General features: G+C 39.9%; 1 protein-coding gene across 3 annotated transcripts in view; it reads right to left on the bottom strand.

Moving 5' to 3' along the window:
* UBAP1 (ubiquitin associated protein 1) overlaps nt 1–14,639 on the bottom strand; it is a 64,081-nt gene extending 49,442 nt beyond the window's left edge. Inside the window, exons 1-2 of one of the 3 annotated variants that reach the window (XM_036021845.1) lie at nt 14,366–14,580; nt 12,130–12,173 (exon numbers count right to left, since the gene is read on the bottom strand). The gene's annotated coding sequence lies outside the window, so the exon portion shown is untranslated. Of the gene's footprint in view, nt 1–12,129; nt 12,174–14,365 lie in introns of all 3 variants that reach the window. The other 2 variants (XM_028530329.2, XM_028530347.2) reach the window with 2 other exon arrangements.
* Nucleotides 14,640–15,104: the final 465 nt, after the last annotated feature.

The following is a 15,104-nucleotide window of genomic DNA, read 5'->3' as shown; positions in this document are numbered from 1 at the left end:
TGGCCTACCTGCAAGATCACAGCATGTTCCAAGTTCCCAGCTACATTATAGAACAAAAGAAGAAAGCAGGAACAACAGGGTGTCACCACATTTCCTTTCCACAAGAGCCACTCCAACCCAGCAAGCCAGTGCTCTAAGCACTCTAACCACCTGCCTGGCTCCAATTAGTTTCCCTAAACCAGGAGTGTCAAACTCATTTTCAGTGGGGGCCACATCAGCCTCATGGTTGCCTCCAAAGGGCCGAATGTAATTTTAGGACTGTATAATGTAACTACTCCTTAACAGTTAAGTGAGAGCTCGGTGCTGCTGCTGGGTAGAAACAAGGTGCCAGGCCAGATAAAACAAGGCGTAGGGCCAGATTTGGCCCACGGGCCTTGTGTTTGCCACCTGTGCCCTAAACTATCCGGCACAGAAAGCCTACATACAGAGGTCGCTTCTGTGTAAGACCATTTCCTGTATAACAAACAAGATAAAGAAACTGCATGGAATTGGTTGGGGAGCCATGGGAGCTTGATGGGCACTATCAGAATTCTCCTGGGTCAGTGGTGCAGATGAGTACATTGTTTATGCCCCCCCACACCTCCATAGGGTGGGTATGGGCTGTATCCACGTGCTGTGGCCTACTTGCAAGGTCACTATAGCCTGCTCCTGGACACACTACCTGAGCCCATTTTGGCCCCGGTAAAGGGAATAAGCAAGATCAATAGGGTATTACTGTATGTACCTGGACTCCCCACCCAGAGAACCTCTGGATTGACAGGCCAGTGCCCCAGACACCTTAGGTACCCACTTGGCTCCTAGCAGCCTGTCAAAACACCTGGCACATACAACCTACACACAGGTCAATTCTACAAAAGGTCAGTATTCCAACACTGGAAGAGAGAGCTATTTTGTCAAAATCATATAAACAAGCATAGAAAGCCCCCAGAAAAGAAAATACAGAGTATCTCACAAATGAAGGAACAAGAAAAGCCCCCAGAGGGAAAAAACAAATTCAGAAAATAGCCCTGGCTGGTGTGGCTCAGTGGACTGAGCACCAGCCTGCGCATTAAAGGGTTGTCAGTTTGATTCCGGGTCAGGGCACATGCCTGGGTTTCTGGCCAGGTCAGGTCCCCAGTTGGGGGTACACAAGAGGCAACCACACACTGATGTTTCTCTCCCTCCTTCTCCCTCCCTTCCCCTCTAAAATAAATAAATAAAATCTTAAAAAAAAAAAATGGGGATAAGAAATTTGCCTCATAAAGAATTCAAAGAAATGATAATAAGGATGATCACTGAAGGTGGGTCAAACAGAGGAACTTAGGGAGAACTTCAACAAAGACTTAGAAAGTGTAATAAAGAACCAAGCAGACCTGAAGAATACAATAACTTAAATGAAAAATACATTAGAAAGAATCGACAATAAATTTGCTAATACAGAACAATGAACCAGTGACCCGAAAGACAGACTAAGTGGATATCAACCAATCAAAACAGTAAAAAGAAAAAAGAATTTTAAAAACAATGATAGTCTACAGGATCTCTAGGATAACATCAACCCTTCAAACATTTCCATTATAGGGATCCCAGAAGGAGAAAAGAAAAAGGAGCAGAAAGTCTATTTGAAGAAATGACTGAGCCCAGGCTGGTGTGGGTCAGATGGTTAGAGCATCATCCTGCAGACAGAAAGGTCACAGGTTCAATTCCCAGTCAAGGCACATGCCTGGGTTGTGGGTTCCATTCCCAGTTGGGGTTTGTGCAAGAGGCAATTCATCAATGTTTCGCACATCAATGTTTCTCTCCCTTTCTTTCTCCTTCCCTTCCTCTAGAATCAACGTGCACATCCTTGGTTAAGGATAAAAAAGAAAATGACTGAAAATTTTCTTAACCTGGAAAAAGATATCCAGGTCCAGGAATCACTGAAGAGTTCCAAACAAGATGAACCCAAAGAGACGTGCACTAAGACATACTTTAATTAAAATAGCAAAAGTTAAAGAGACAATCTTGAACAAAGCAAGGGGAAAAGAAGTTACATACAAAGAAAACCCCATAAGGCTATCAGCTGATTTCTCGGCAACAACTTTACATGCCAGAAGGAAATGGCAGAAAACATCTTTAAAATACTGAAAGAAAGAAACCTACAACCTAAATGATTTACCTGGCAAGGTTATCATTTCAATTTGAAGGAGAGATAGAGTTTCCTGAACAAACAAAAAGTAAAGGAGTTCATCACCATTAAACCAGGCTTTTGAGAAATGTTCAACGGTTTTTAAGCAGAAAAGGAAAGTCCATAACCAGAAATAAGAAAGTATAAGGAAAAAAAAAATCTCACAGGTAAAGCCAAATACTTAATAAATATAGCATATCGGTTATTTTAAAAGTTACCACAAAGGTCAAAAGAAAAAAGTATTGAACTCAACTCAAACTACAATTAGTAGTTAGGAAATACACAACACAAAAAGATCTAAAACAACATTAATAACATAAACAGTGAAAGAGGGAATAAAAATGTAGTCCTTATAGACTATATTCAAATTTAATGCCTATTAGCTTGAAATAGACTTCTATAAATATAGAATAATATGCATGAATATCATGGTAACCACAAACCAAAAACCTACAAGAGATATACAAAGAATAAAGACAAAGAAAACCATACAAAACACTAAAGAAAACCAACAAACCACAAGGGAAAAAGATCAAGAGAACTATAAAAACAATAAAAAACAAGTAACGAAATGTCAGTAAGTACATATATATCAATTATTAATTTAAATGTAAACAGAGTAAATGTTCTAATAAAAAGAAATAGTGTGGCTGAACAGATATAGAGATATGACCCATCCATATGCTTACAAGAGATGCACACTTCATACTGAAAGATACCTCTAGACACATACAGACTGAAAGTGAAGGAATGAAAAACAATATTCCATGCAAACAGAAAGGAAAAGAATGCTGAGGCAACAATATTCATTATCAGACAATACAGACTTTAAAACAACAACTGTAGCTTGATGATCCTTCCCCTCCTTTCACGTCTTGAGGGCAAGAGTGGCTCCAAAGGGCATGTGAGTAATTAGTGAAACTTTAAGAAATATTAGTATGACTTCCGGCAAGATGGAGGAGTAGGTGGACGTACCATATCTCCTCGTACAACCAAGATTAGAAAACCAATAATTTACAACAATAATTTACTATCAGAATAACACCCAGATCCGGCAGAGGATTTATCTGAATGGAAGTTGGGCAGCCAAGAAGTTGAAGTAGACGCGTTCATCTGGACTGGTAGGAGAAGACGAGCCGGCAGGGCGCGGGGCTGGGTCCACGGCGCGCGGAGGTCGGGGAAGGTTTGGCGCGAAATCGGCGCAAAAGCCATCCGGGGGCTCAAGAAGGCAGCAGTGATCCCTGAGTACGAAAGCTGCGGCTGGCAGACCTAGAGGGGTAGCGATTGTGGATCAGGGCAGAACTCGCGGCCCAGAAGCCCAGAAAAGGGTCTGAGTCCAGGGGAACGGAACTACCGCCATTGTTTTCTTCCGCCCCGCTCCCGCTCCCGCCCCGCCCCCCACATATAACGTCACAATCTAGCGACCGGGGTGCTCAGCCCCCGTGAGCACCTAAGGCTCCGCCCCCCACCGTAACAAGAGCAACCAGACCGGAAAATAAAAGGAGAGACAGGGGAAAAAAAAATATGTTTTCAACAGAGCAGATCAGTCCCCCAGGACTCATCCTTTTGAGCGACCAAGAATTAGCCAGTCTATCAGATGCACAGTTCAAAACACTGGTGATCAGAAAGCTCACGGAACTGGTGGATTTTGGACGAAATTTAGATGAAAGAATGCAGATTACCATAAAACAGATGCAGGAAGATACGCGGAGGAGAGCCAATAGTGAAAGGAAGGAATATGAGTCTCAAAACAATACAGTGGACCAGAAGGAAGATACAATCAACCAAGCAGGAAAGCACGATGAAATAAGAATTCAAAAAATTGAAGAAAAGATTAAGAGCATCCAAGACACCTTTAAACGTTCCAATATCCGAATTATAGGGGTACCAGAATCGGAAGGGGAAAAGCAACAGATTGAGCACGTATTTGAACAAATAATAAAGGAGAACTTCCCCAATCTGGCAAAGGAAACAGTCTTCCAAGAAATCCAAGAAGCTCAGAGAGCCCCAAAGAAGTTGGACCCAAGAAGAAACACACCAAGGCACATCATCATTACATTAGCCAAGGTCAAAACGAAGGAGAGAATCCTAGAAGCAGCCAGAGATAAGGGGACAGTCACCTACAAAGGAGTTCCCATCAGACTGTCAGCTGATTTCTCCAAAGAGACCTTACAGGCAAGAAGGGGCTGGAAAGAAATATTCCAAGTCATGAAAGACAAGGACCTACATCCCAGATTGCTCTATCCAGCAAAGCTCTCATTTAGAATGGAAGGGCAGATAAAGTGCTTCTCAGATAAGGTCAAGTTAAAGGAGTTCATCATCACCAAGCCCTTATTTTATGAAATGCTAAAGGGACTTATCTAAGAAAAGAAGATAAAGAAAAGACATGTATAGTAAAAGGACAGCAAACTCACAAATATTAACAACCACACCTAAAGCAAAACCAAAAGAAACTAAGTAAACAATTAGAACAGGAACAGAAGCACAGAAATGGAGGGCACATGGAGGCTGAGCAGCAGGGGGGTGGGAGGAGGAGAGAGGGGGAAAAGGTATAGAGAATAAGTAGCATAGAATGTAGGTTGAAAATAGATAGGGGGAGGGCAAGAATAGTACGGGAAATGTAGAAACTAAAGAACTCATAAGTATGACACATGGACATGAACTAAAGGGGGAAATGTGGGTGGGAGGGGGTACAGGGTGGAGGGGAGAGAAGGGGGAAATGGGACAACTGTAATAGTATAATCAATAAAATATATTTAAAAAATATTGCAAAAAAAAAAAAAAAAAAAAAAAAAAAAAAAAAACAACAACTGTAAAAAAGACAAAGAAAGATATTACATAATTATAAAGAAATCAGAGAAAAAATATAACAATCATAAATATCTACACAACATAGAAGGCACTAAATATATTAAAAAATTATTAATGAACATAAATGGAGAAATCCACAGTAATACAGTACTAGGGGATTTTAATATCCCATTGACATCAACAGATAGGTCAAGACAGAAAATTAGTAAAGAAATAATGGCCTTAAACATCATATTAGAGCAGATTAACTTAAATATTTATAGAACATTTCATCCAAAAACTACAGAATATACATTTTTTTCAAGTGCACATGGATAGATCGAGGATATATCACATATCAGGCCATAAAACAAGCCTCAATGAATTCAAGAAAATTGAAATCAAGAAGAAAAAACAAACAAAAAAGAAAACAAAAGGAATAATAAATAAATTAAAAAAAAACAAAATAATGAGAAAGAAAATAAAGACTGAAATCAAATCAAGCACCTTTCCCAACCACAATTGCATGAAACTAGACATCAACTACAGGAAGAAACCCGGAAAAAATATATATAAATAAGTGAAGACTAAATATCATACTACTAAATAACTGATGGATCAAAGAGGAAATCAAAAGTTATCTTGAAACAAATGAAAAGGCTTTTCAAAATTTATGGGATACAGCAAAAGCAGTTCTAGTCCTGGGTGGTTGGCTCAGTGGACTGAGCACTGCCCTGTAGATTAAAAGGTTGACAGTTCAATCCCTGGTCAGGGCACATGCCAGGGATGCAGGCCAGGTCCCCAGTTGAGGACATGGAAGAGGCAACCGATCAATGTTTCTCTCACACATCTGTGTCTCTCTCCCTCTTTTTCTCCCTCTCTCTAAAAATTAATCTTTTTTTAAAAAGCAGTTCTAAGAAAGAAACTATAGCTATACAGACCCACTTTAAGAAACATGAAAAATTCCAAATAAACTAACTCTACACTTAACAGAACTAGAAAAAGGAAAACAAAGCCCAAAGTAAACAGAAGTAACGAAATAGTTAAGATCAGAGTGAAATAAATAAAATAGAAAATTTTTTAAGTAAAAAAGATAAAAACTAAAACTAGTTTTTAGAAAAGATAAATAAAACTGACATTCCTTTAGCCAAACTCATCAAGAAAGCCCAAATAAAAAAATCATAAATGAAAGACAGGTTACAACCAATACCACAATACTACAAAGAATTATTAAAGAATACTAGGAGTGTCCTGGCTGGTGTGGCTCAGTGGACTGAGCACCAGCCTGCGAACCAAAGGGTCACGGGTTTGATTCCCAGTCAGGGCACATGCCTGGGTTGCAGGCCAGGTCCCCAGTTGGGTTTGCATGAGAGGCAACCACACATTAATGTTTCTCTCCCGCTCTTTTTCCCTCTCTCCATCTCTGTCTAAAAATAAAGAAAATATTTTTTAAAAAAAGAATACTAGGAGCAATTATATGTCAACAAATTCAAGAATCTAGAAGAAATGAATAAATTTCTAGAAGTATATAACCTTCAAAAATTCAGCCAGAAAGAAATACAAAGCATAAAAACAAACCGAATCCTGTCTGGTGTGGCTCAGTGGCTCAGTGAGCTTGCAAACGAAAAGGTTGCTGGTTTGATTCCCAGTCAGGGCACATGCCTGGGTTGTGAGGTGCGTCCCCTGTTGGGAATGTGCAAGAGGCAGCTGATCCATGTTCTTCTTGTACATCATCGATGTTTCTCTCCCTCTTTTTCCTTCCCTTCCCCTCTCTCTAAAAATAAATAAATAAAATCTTTTTTAAAAAAGACTACTTACTAGCAATACAAGTGAAGCAATAATGAAAAATCTCTCAAATAAAAGTCCAGGACCATGATGGCTTCACAGGTGAATTCTACCATTCAAAGATTTACCATATTTTGCCATATATAAATGTGCACTTTTTTGCCCAAATTTTTAGGGAATAAAGGATGAACATTATACATGGGTGCACATTATACACAGGAATGCATTATACATTGTGAAATATAGTAATACTTGAGGACTCATGGACATGGACAACAGTGTGGTGACTGCTGGGGTGGTGGGCTGGGGGTATAAGGGGACTAAACGGTAATGGAAAAAATACAATAAAAAAATTTTTAAAGAAATAATACTGGACTTCTGGTCAAGATGGAGGTGTGGGTAGACACACTTCACCTCCTTGCACAACCATAAGAAGGATCACAACTAACTTCAAAACAAAAAACACCCCAAAGTGCCATAAAATCGAACTGTATGGAAATCCGAGAACCAAGGATTTAAAGAAGCCATATTCATTCAAATGGGTAGGAGGGGTGGAGACAGGGAGCTGGGGCAGAGAGGATACGATATGATGGAGGCAAGGCAGCCAGTCAAACAGGGAGTTCCACATTCCTTAGGGTGAATAAAATCAGTAGGGATACCTTGGGAGCAAGCAATCCCAGCCCCAGACCGGACCACATAGTCCAGGGTTCCACTGCCAAAAAAAGAAAGCCTCATAACTTCTGGCTGTAAACACCAGTGAGGGTTGGGGTGGCAGAAGAAACTGCTGATCTCCCAACAGAGTCCATTTAAAGGGCCCACATGGTCCTAGAATGAATCAAAACTCACCTGCTCTGGGAACAACCACAGGACAGCAGCTAGAGGGGTGACAGTCACATACAGTAGGGGGGTGAAGCGACTGGAAATGGGGCAACTGCAGAGCAAGCCTCAGCAGCTATGTCCCCTCTCTGACACCTCCTCCACATAGTTACAAAGTGGTACGGTGGGTTGCTGCATCTTGGCAAATACCTAAGGCACCACCCCATACAGATTAACAGGTGTACTGCACCAAGAAATCAAAGCAGCTCTACCAAATAAACAGAAACAAACACAGGAAGGTTGCCAAATTGAGGAGACAAAGAAATATGGCCCAAATGAAAAAACAGAACAAAATCCCAGAAGAATAACTAAGCAAAACAGAGAATCGCCAACGTATCAGATGCAGAATTCCAAACACTAGTGATAAGGATGCTCAGAGAACTCACTGAGTATGGAAAAAGCCTAAGGGAAGAAATGAAGGCTACACTAAGTGATGGAAGGAAGCTGGGGTTCAAATCAATGATTTGGAACAAAAGGAAGAAATAAACAGTCAACCAGTACAGAATGAAGAAATGTGAATTCAAAAAAACAAGGAGAATAAAAAGACTCTGGGACATCTCCAAAAGTGCCTATATCCGAATCATAGGGATACCAGAAGGAGATGAGGAAGAGCAAGAAACTGAAAACTTATTTAAAAAAATAATGAAAGAAAACTTTCCTAATTTGCTAAAGAAAATACACATACAAGTCCAGCATGCACCGAGTCCCAAACAAGTTGGACCCAAAAAGGGCCACACCAAGATACATCATAATTAAAATGCCAAAGGTGAAAGATAAAGACAGAATCTTAAAATCAGCAAGAGAAAAGAAGACAGTTACCTATAAAGGAGTTCCCATAAGACTGTCAGCAGATTCTCAAAAGAAACCTTGCAGGCAAAAAGGGGCTGGGAAGAAGTATTCAAAGTCACAAAAGGCAAGGACCTACAACCTAGATTATTCTATCCAGCAAAACTATCATTTAGAATGCAAAGGCAGATAAATTGCTTCCCAAAACAAAGGAGTTCATCATCACCAAGCCATTATTACATGAAATGTTAAAAGGACTTATCTAAGAAAAAGAAGATCAAAACTATGAACAGTAAAATTACAGCAAACTCACAACTATCAACAACTGAATCTAAAAAACAAAAACAAACTAAGAAAACAACCAGAACAGGAACAGAATCATAAATATATAAATCATTTGGAGGGTTATCAGGAGGAGGGGAAAGGGAAGGAATGGGGGAAAAGGTACAGAGATTAAGAAGCATAAATGGTAGCTACAAAACAGACTAGGATGTTAAAGAAAAGTATAGGAAATGGAGAAGCCAAAGAACTTATATGCAATACCCATGGACATGAACTGAGGCGGGGAATGCCGAAGGGAAGGGAGGTACTGGGCAGATGGGAGCACAGGGGGGAAAAATGGGCCAACTGTAACAGCAAATCAATAAAATACACTTTGAAAAAAATAAAAGAATTAATACTTATTCTTAAACTATTTCAAAAATTGAAGAGGAATAAACACTTCCAAACTCATTATACAAAGCCAGCATTACCTTGATACCAAAGCCAGACAAAGACATTACAAAATAAGGAAATTACAGGCCTATATCCTTCATGAACATAGATGCAAAAATTCTCTATAAAATATTAGTCAATTGGATTCAACATTAAAAGGATTATACAACATGACCAAGTGTGATTCATCCCAGGGATGCATGATGGATCAGTATCTGTAATACACATCACATTAACAAAATAAATAATAAAAACATCTGATAATCAACAGATACTGAAAAAGCATTTGACAAAATCCAACATCTTTTATGATAAAAATTCTCAACAAAATAAGTTTTGAAGGAACATATCTCAACATAATAAAGGCTATATATGACAAACCCACAGCTAATTATCATACTCCTACCCACAGCAATCAGACTAATCAGAAAGAATAAAGTAAAACTCTCATTATTTGTAGGTGGCATAATACTATACATAGAAAACCCTAAAGACTCCACCAAAAATTATTATAAATAACAAACAAATTCAGTAGAGCTGCAGGATACAGAATCAATATGCAGAAATGTTACATTTCTATGCCCAGTAACAAATGATCAGGAGAAATTAAGAAAATCCCATTTATAATTGCTTCAAAAAAATAATATACCTAGGAATAAATTAAACCAAATAATTAAAAGACACTGAAGAAAGAACTGAAGCACATAGAAATAAATGGAAAGATATACCTTGCTCATGGACTGGAAACTATGAACTGTAAACCATAAACCAAAACTGTAAACCTATTTTTGCCCACTCCTGCATGCTACAAACCATGAGGAAAAAACAGACTGAAAATTTTAATTCATTAAAATTACACCTTGCCCCCCAAAAGACTAGGAAGAGATGAAAAAACAGATGAGAGGATATTTAGAATCCATGAATTAACTAATAATATACAAAATATATAAAGAATTCAATCAATCAGGAAAAAAACTCAAAATAAAAATAGACACAAAACTTCACAGAAGGAGCACAAATGGCCTACCAACATATGAAAAGATGCTCAACTTCAGAAAATGTCAATAAAAACATAACAGATACCATTTCAAACCCCCTAGATTAGAAAAAAAAAATTTAAAGCCCAACAATATTGCCAGAGCCAGGTAGCTCAGCTGGTTGAGCAGTCATTCAGCACACCAAAAGAATGTGTGTTCAATTCCCAGTCAGGGCAATTATCTAGGTTGTGGGTTCGATCCTGGGACAGGAGGAAATGGACAGATGTTTCTCTTTCATATTGATGTTTCTCTTTCTCTCCCCCCGCCTTTTTCTCTCTCTAAAATCAATAAAACATATCATCAGGTGAGGATTTTATAAAAAAGTCTGAAAATATCAAGTGTTGGGGAGGAAGTGAAAAGCAAAACACACATTCGCTGGCTCTTGACTCACCATGAACCAATTCAATGACTCAGAAACTTGAGTGTTTGGTAAGTATTAATCAACTGATAATGACCAATCCAGAATTCTGGGAATACGTTCAAAATTCTACCAAATACAAATTTTGGCCCTTAATGAACTAAGCCCAACCTGACTCAGCAATACAAACAAGAAAATTTTTAATCACTTATCCAGTTTCTCTAGTTTATTTTGTTAAGTACAAAACATTAAGGTATTCATTTCCTCCTAAAATACTGATGACATCTTAACTGACTAAAATTTTAATGAACTGCCCTGACTGGTGTGACTTATTTGATTGGGCATCAGCAGCAGAGTGAAAGGTCACTGGTTCAATTCCTGATCAGGGCACATGCCTGGGTTTTACGTTCAGCCCCTGGTCAGGCACATATAAGACAACCGATCAACGTTTCTCTCTCACATCAATGTTTCTCTCCTCTTTCTCTCTCCCTTCTCTCTCCCAAAATAAATACAATCTTTAGAAAAAGAAAAATTTTAATGAACTATTTACCATTCCAATAACACTACTATTTCAGTGAGAACAAGTATAGCATGATTTTAAAACTAGTGCTTACACAATTTGATAGGAATTATACAGAATGGCCCTGTGACCACCTAAGAGGTGCAAAACAGTGCAAAAGATGCAGTAGGGGCATTTAAAGTTGGCAGGTACTACCATTTTATAGCGGTAACTTTAGATACCTAAATTACTCAACTTCAGCCCTGGCTGGTGTGGATCAGTAGATTGAGTGCCAGCCTGCGAGCCAAGGGGTCGCTGGTTCCATTCCCAGTCAGGGCACATGCCTGGGTTGCAGGCTGGGTCCCCATTAGGGGGCGCGCAAGAGGCAACCACACATTGATGTTTCTCTCCCTCTTTCTCCTTCCCTTCCCCCCTCTCTAAAAATAAACAAATAAAATATTTTTTAAAAATTACTCAACTTCTGTGACTCTCAACATCTAGAAGGACAAACATCACAAACTGCCCACCTGATCAAACAGTATGGATTAAATGAGATTATGTGGCTCATTAGCACAAGCCCAGTGATGGCACCTTTCCCTTTGTAAATCTTGCTACTGTCACCTAAAATTTTTAAGCCTGAATTATAATTCTCAATTCATAGAAAAACATTACTCTTACATTCAAATTATTTTCCAATGTTACAAGAAATTGTGGGCTATAGGTTAGAAGAGGAATCCCTTCCTTCTTACTCTAACTGAAGGAATCTTTCCTGTAAGAAAATAGATTATGCCCTGACCAGTAGCTCAGTTGGTTGGAGCATCATCCTGTACACCAAAAGGATGGAGGTTCGATTCCTGGTCACGGCACACACTTGGTTGAGGGTTCTATTCCCCTCCCCAGTCGAGTCACTTACAAGAGGCAACCAATCAATGTCTGTCTGTCTGTCTGTCTGTCTCTCTCTCAAACCAATAAATACCTCCTCAGCGAGGGTGAAAGGAGGGAGAGAGGTAAAGAGAGAGAGAGGGAAGTCAATCAGTCAAGTGTTTTTTTTTTATTCTAAGAAAAAGTTTATTTGATACTTAAGGTACTGCATACTATCTGTTGCATTTATTGAGAAGGACTGTCTAAAGAAAATTACCTGATTAATGATGAACTGATGGTTGGTTTGGGGGGTATTTTGGTCTGTGGGGAAAAAAGTTTATGCTAAAAAAACCCTCAAAACACTCAACAGTATGATTAAAGAATAGGAAATATTTATAATACTGGTACCTACATTCTTGGCTAATGAAAATACATCTATAATGCTGAAAATACTTGAGAGAATTTTAGTCAATGAATAAACCTCAGAAATCTCATTTTAAATATCTTACTCTAGTCAAGACATAAAAGAAAAAATACACACGATAAAGTGACATTTGTCAGTTCAAGAAATGTGAACTATCAACCATTGATAAAAACTGTGTACAGATCTATTATTATTTTATCAGGGTACTATTACTGTCTTCGTCAAAATCAAGATGAAATAAGCCCTGGCTGGTGTAGCTCAGTGGATTGAGCATGGGCTGAGAGCCAAAAGGTCACAGGTTTGATTCCCACTCAGGGCACATACCTAGCTTGCCAGCAGGGCCCCCAGTAGGGGGCACGAAAGAGGCAACCACATTGCTGTTTCTCTCCTTCTCTCCCTTTCCCTTCCCCTCTCTCTGAAAATAAAATATTTTTTAAAAATTAAAATTACCCTGGCTGGTGTAGCTCAGTGGATTGAGCGCGGGCTGGGAACCAAAGTGTCCCAGGTTCGATTCCCAGCCAGGGTACATTCCTGGGTTGCAGGCCATAACCCCCAGCAACCCCACATTGATGTTTCTCTCTCTCTCTCTCTCTCCCCCCTCCCCCTCCCTCCCTTCCCTCTCTAAAAATAAATAAATAAAAATCTTTAAAAAAAAAATTAAACACAAAATCTTTCAGATATACATAAAATGTACCACGATGAGGTCATAAGTGAAATACAAAAAAAAATCTGGAAGTTTTTATATTTACAAACTTTACTTTTCTTCCTCTGTCTTCATTTCTAAAATAACGCTTTGTCTTCCATTGAGCCCATAGCAAGTTATTTGCTATGCAGTGATAGAAATGACTACTAAAAAAACATTAATATTTCCATTTCCATAATTATGACTCTTATTAATACAACACACAACAGGCATTCAGTAAGTGTCAGATAAATCACAGAAAAAATAAATACAAATAAAAAGAATAGGAGATTAGAAACAAAAATTTAATTTATAAAATTCCACTTAAAAATAAGTTAATGTAGACAATGTAATACTTTAAACTTTGGACATTTCAGTCTTTGCTACAAAATAATACAGAAACCCTCAGTTTAACTTGTTTGAGACATTAACTAGAAAGGGCTAGCTATCACTAAGTGTCCTGTTTTTTCCACCATCAAATCTGACAAAATGTTTAAAGAGAAATGTCTATCATATCTATCTAAATTCTCAAATACTAACATACAATTGAAGAAAGAGAGAAAGCACTAGTAAGTGCAGTTAGAACACTATAGTCAACTAAATTACCAAATCTGGTTTGCAATACTCCACGGTGTCTAAAAACTCTTAAAAGTTTCAGTTTAATATAAAATCTATTTTTATGCTCAGCCATACTTTTAAGAGGCTACTCTGGAAACCAGTACATGTGGCAACGATACTAATACCAGAGATCACTGATACAGATCAAAATAAACTGTAACTTGATGTTCCACAAGAAAGATTTGGGGCTGTTTCAGAGGCACAGCTGGACTGTACAGGTAACAACAGAAGTGGCAAGATAAACATACCTGGAGAAGACCTGACAATGTCAATGATATCCCCAAAGACCACCCACCCCCGGGTATGTTCTCCTCCCTTACTCCCAAATCTCATCACCTCAGGGAGAACTAAATCTGCACCTCAAATCCCCAGCTCAGCCTCAACTCCACACCACTTACCTTCTTGATTAAAACCTGGATCCACCTCCCCGGAATTCTCTAATTCTACCGAGCTTTCACTCCACCAAGATAGATGTCACCAGCGCTTATCTTCCAGTAGTTTATTAGTCCCTTTAATCCGAACTCACTTTCCACAACCCATCTGCCCTCCTCCCATTCAACTCACTCCGACCTATCTCCCCGAATCCTCCCCAAGTCCGGATCTCTGACCCCTTCTCCCTCCCACTCCCTCCCCTCCCTCTCACTCCCTCCTCTGCAACTCCTTTCATCCAGCTGGCCTCTAGCCTCTTTTCCCGGCTTCCCTCCCCTTCCGTCTACCATCTCCGGGTACCGGAGCCCTACCCCCAACTCCGCCCCTCTGCCCCCTCCCCCAGAAGGAGGCCCCCCTCACCTGAACGCCACTACAGCCGCTGTCCCAAAACCCGAGAGGTGCTAGCGCCGGCCGACCTCCCAGGTTCGGTCCTCGCTGAGCTTTTGACGGCCCCTAGGGAGAGCAAATGCCACACCTTCAACCCTACCCGCCCCGGCCATGCCGTCACTGAAGCCACAACCAGTATCACAAACCGCCATGTTGAAGTCCTACTTCCCTCCTCCTTTCCCTTACCGCCCCGCCCTTTGGGCGTCTGATGTCATGGCGCCGCACCCCACGCCCCCTGGGCCAATGGGAGGGGCCGACGGTGACGAACTAATGTCTGTTCTAGTACTAACCTCGGCTGCCTCGAACATTGCAATCCGAAACTGTTGAACCCTGCTGACCCGAAGGGAGGGAAGGAAAGTGGGGGTCGATGGGAGGGTAGGCTTAGGAGTTGGACAAGAGGATTTGAGAAGATGGGTTGAAATTTAGGGACCAGAGTTGAAGGGGCGGAAGGCAGATAAGATTCGGAAAATGAGTTGAGATTTAGGGGACTAATACACTACTGAGATGGGCGCTAGAGTAAATAACTGGCGGGAACCGAGATGCTTGGAACACGAAGGGAAGCACGAAGATTTACCAACACACCTACTTGGGAATCAGGATGTCTGGTTGTGGTCCCCAGTCAGTGACCTGGTACAAGTCCTAGCATTTCTGGTGATGCCTCACTTTCCCCATTTACAAATAAACGGGTTGAAAGGTGCTTCTAAATCCTCCG

Source organism: Phyllostomus discolor, chromosome 3 (genome assembly GCF_004126475.2).
Source record: "Phyllostomus discolor isolate MPI-MPIP mPhyDis1 chromosome 3, mPhyDis1.pri.v3, whole genome shotgun sequence".
NCBI classification, from domain to species: domain Eukaryota; kingdom Metazoa; phylum Chordata; class Mammalia; order Chiroptera; family Phyllostomidae; genus Phyllostomus; species Phyllostomus discolor.
The sequence above is the reverse complement of the archived record's forward strand: the minus strand, read 5'-3'. Positions and strand labels throughout refer to the sequence as shown.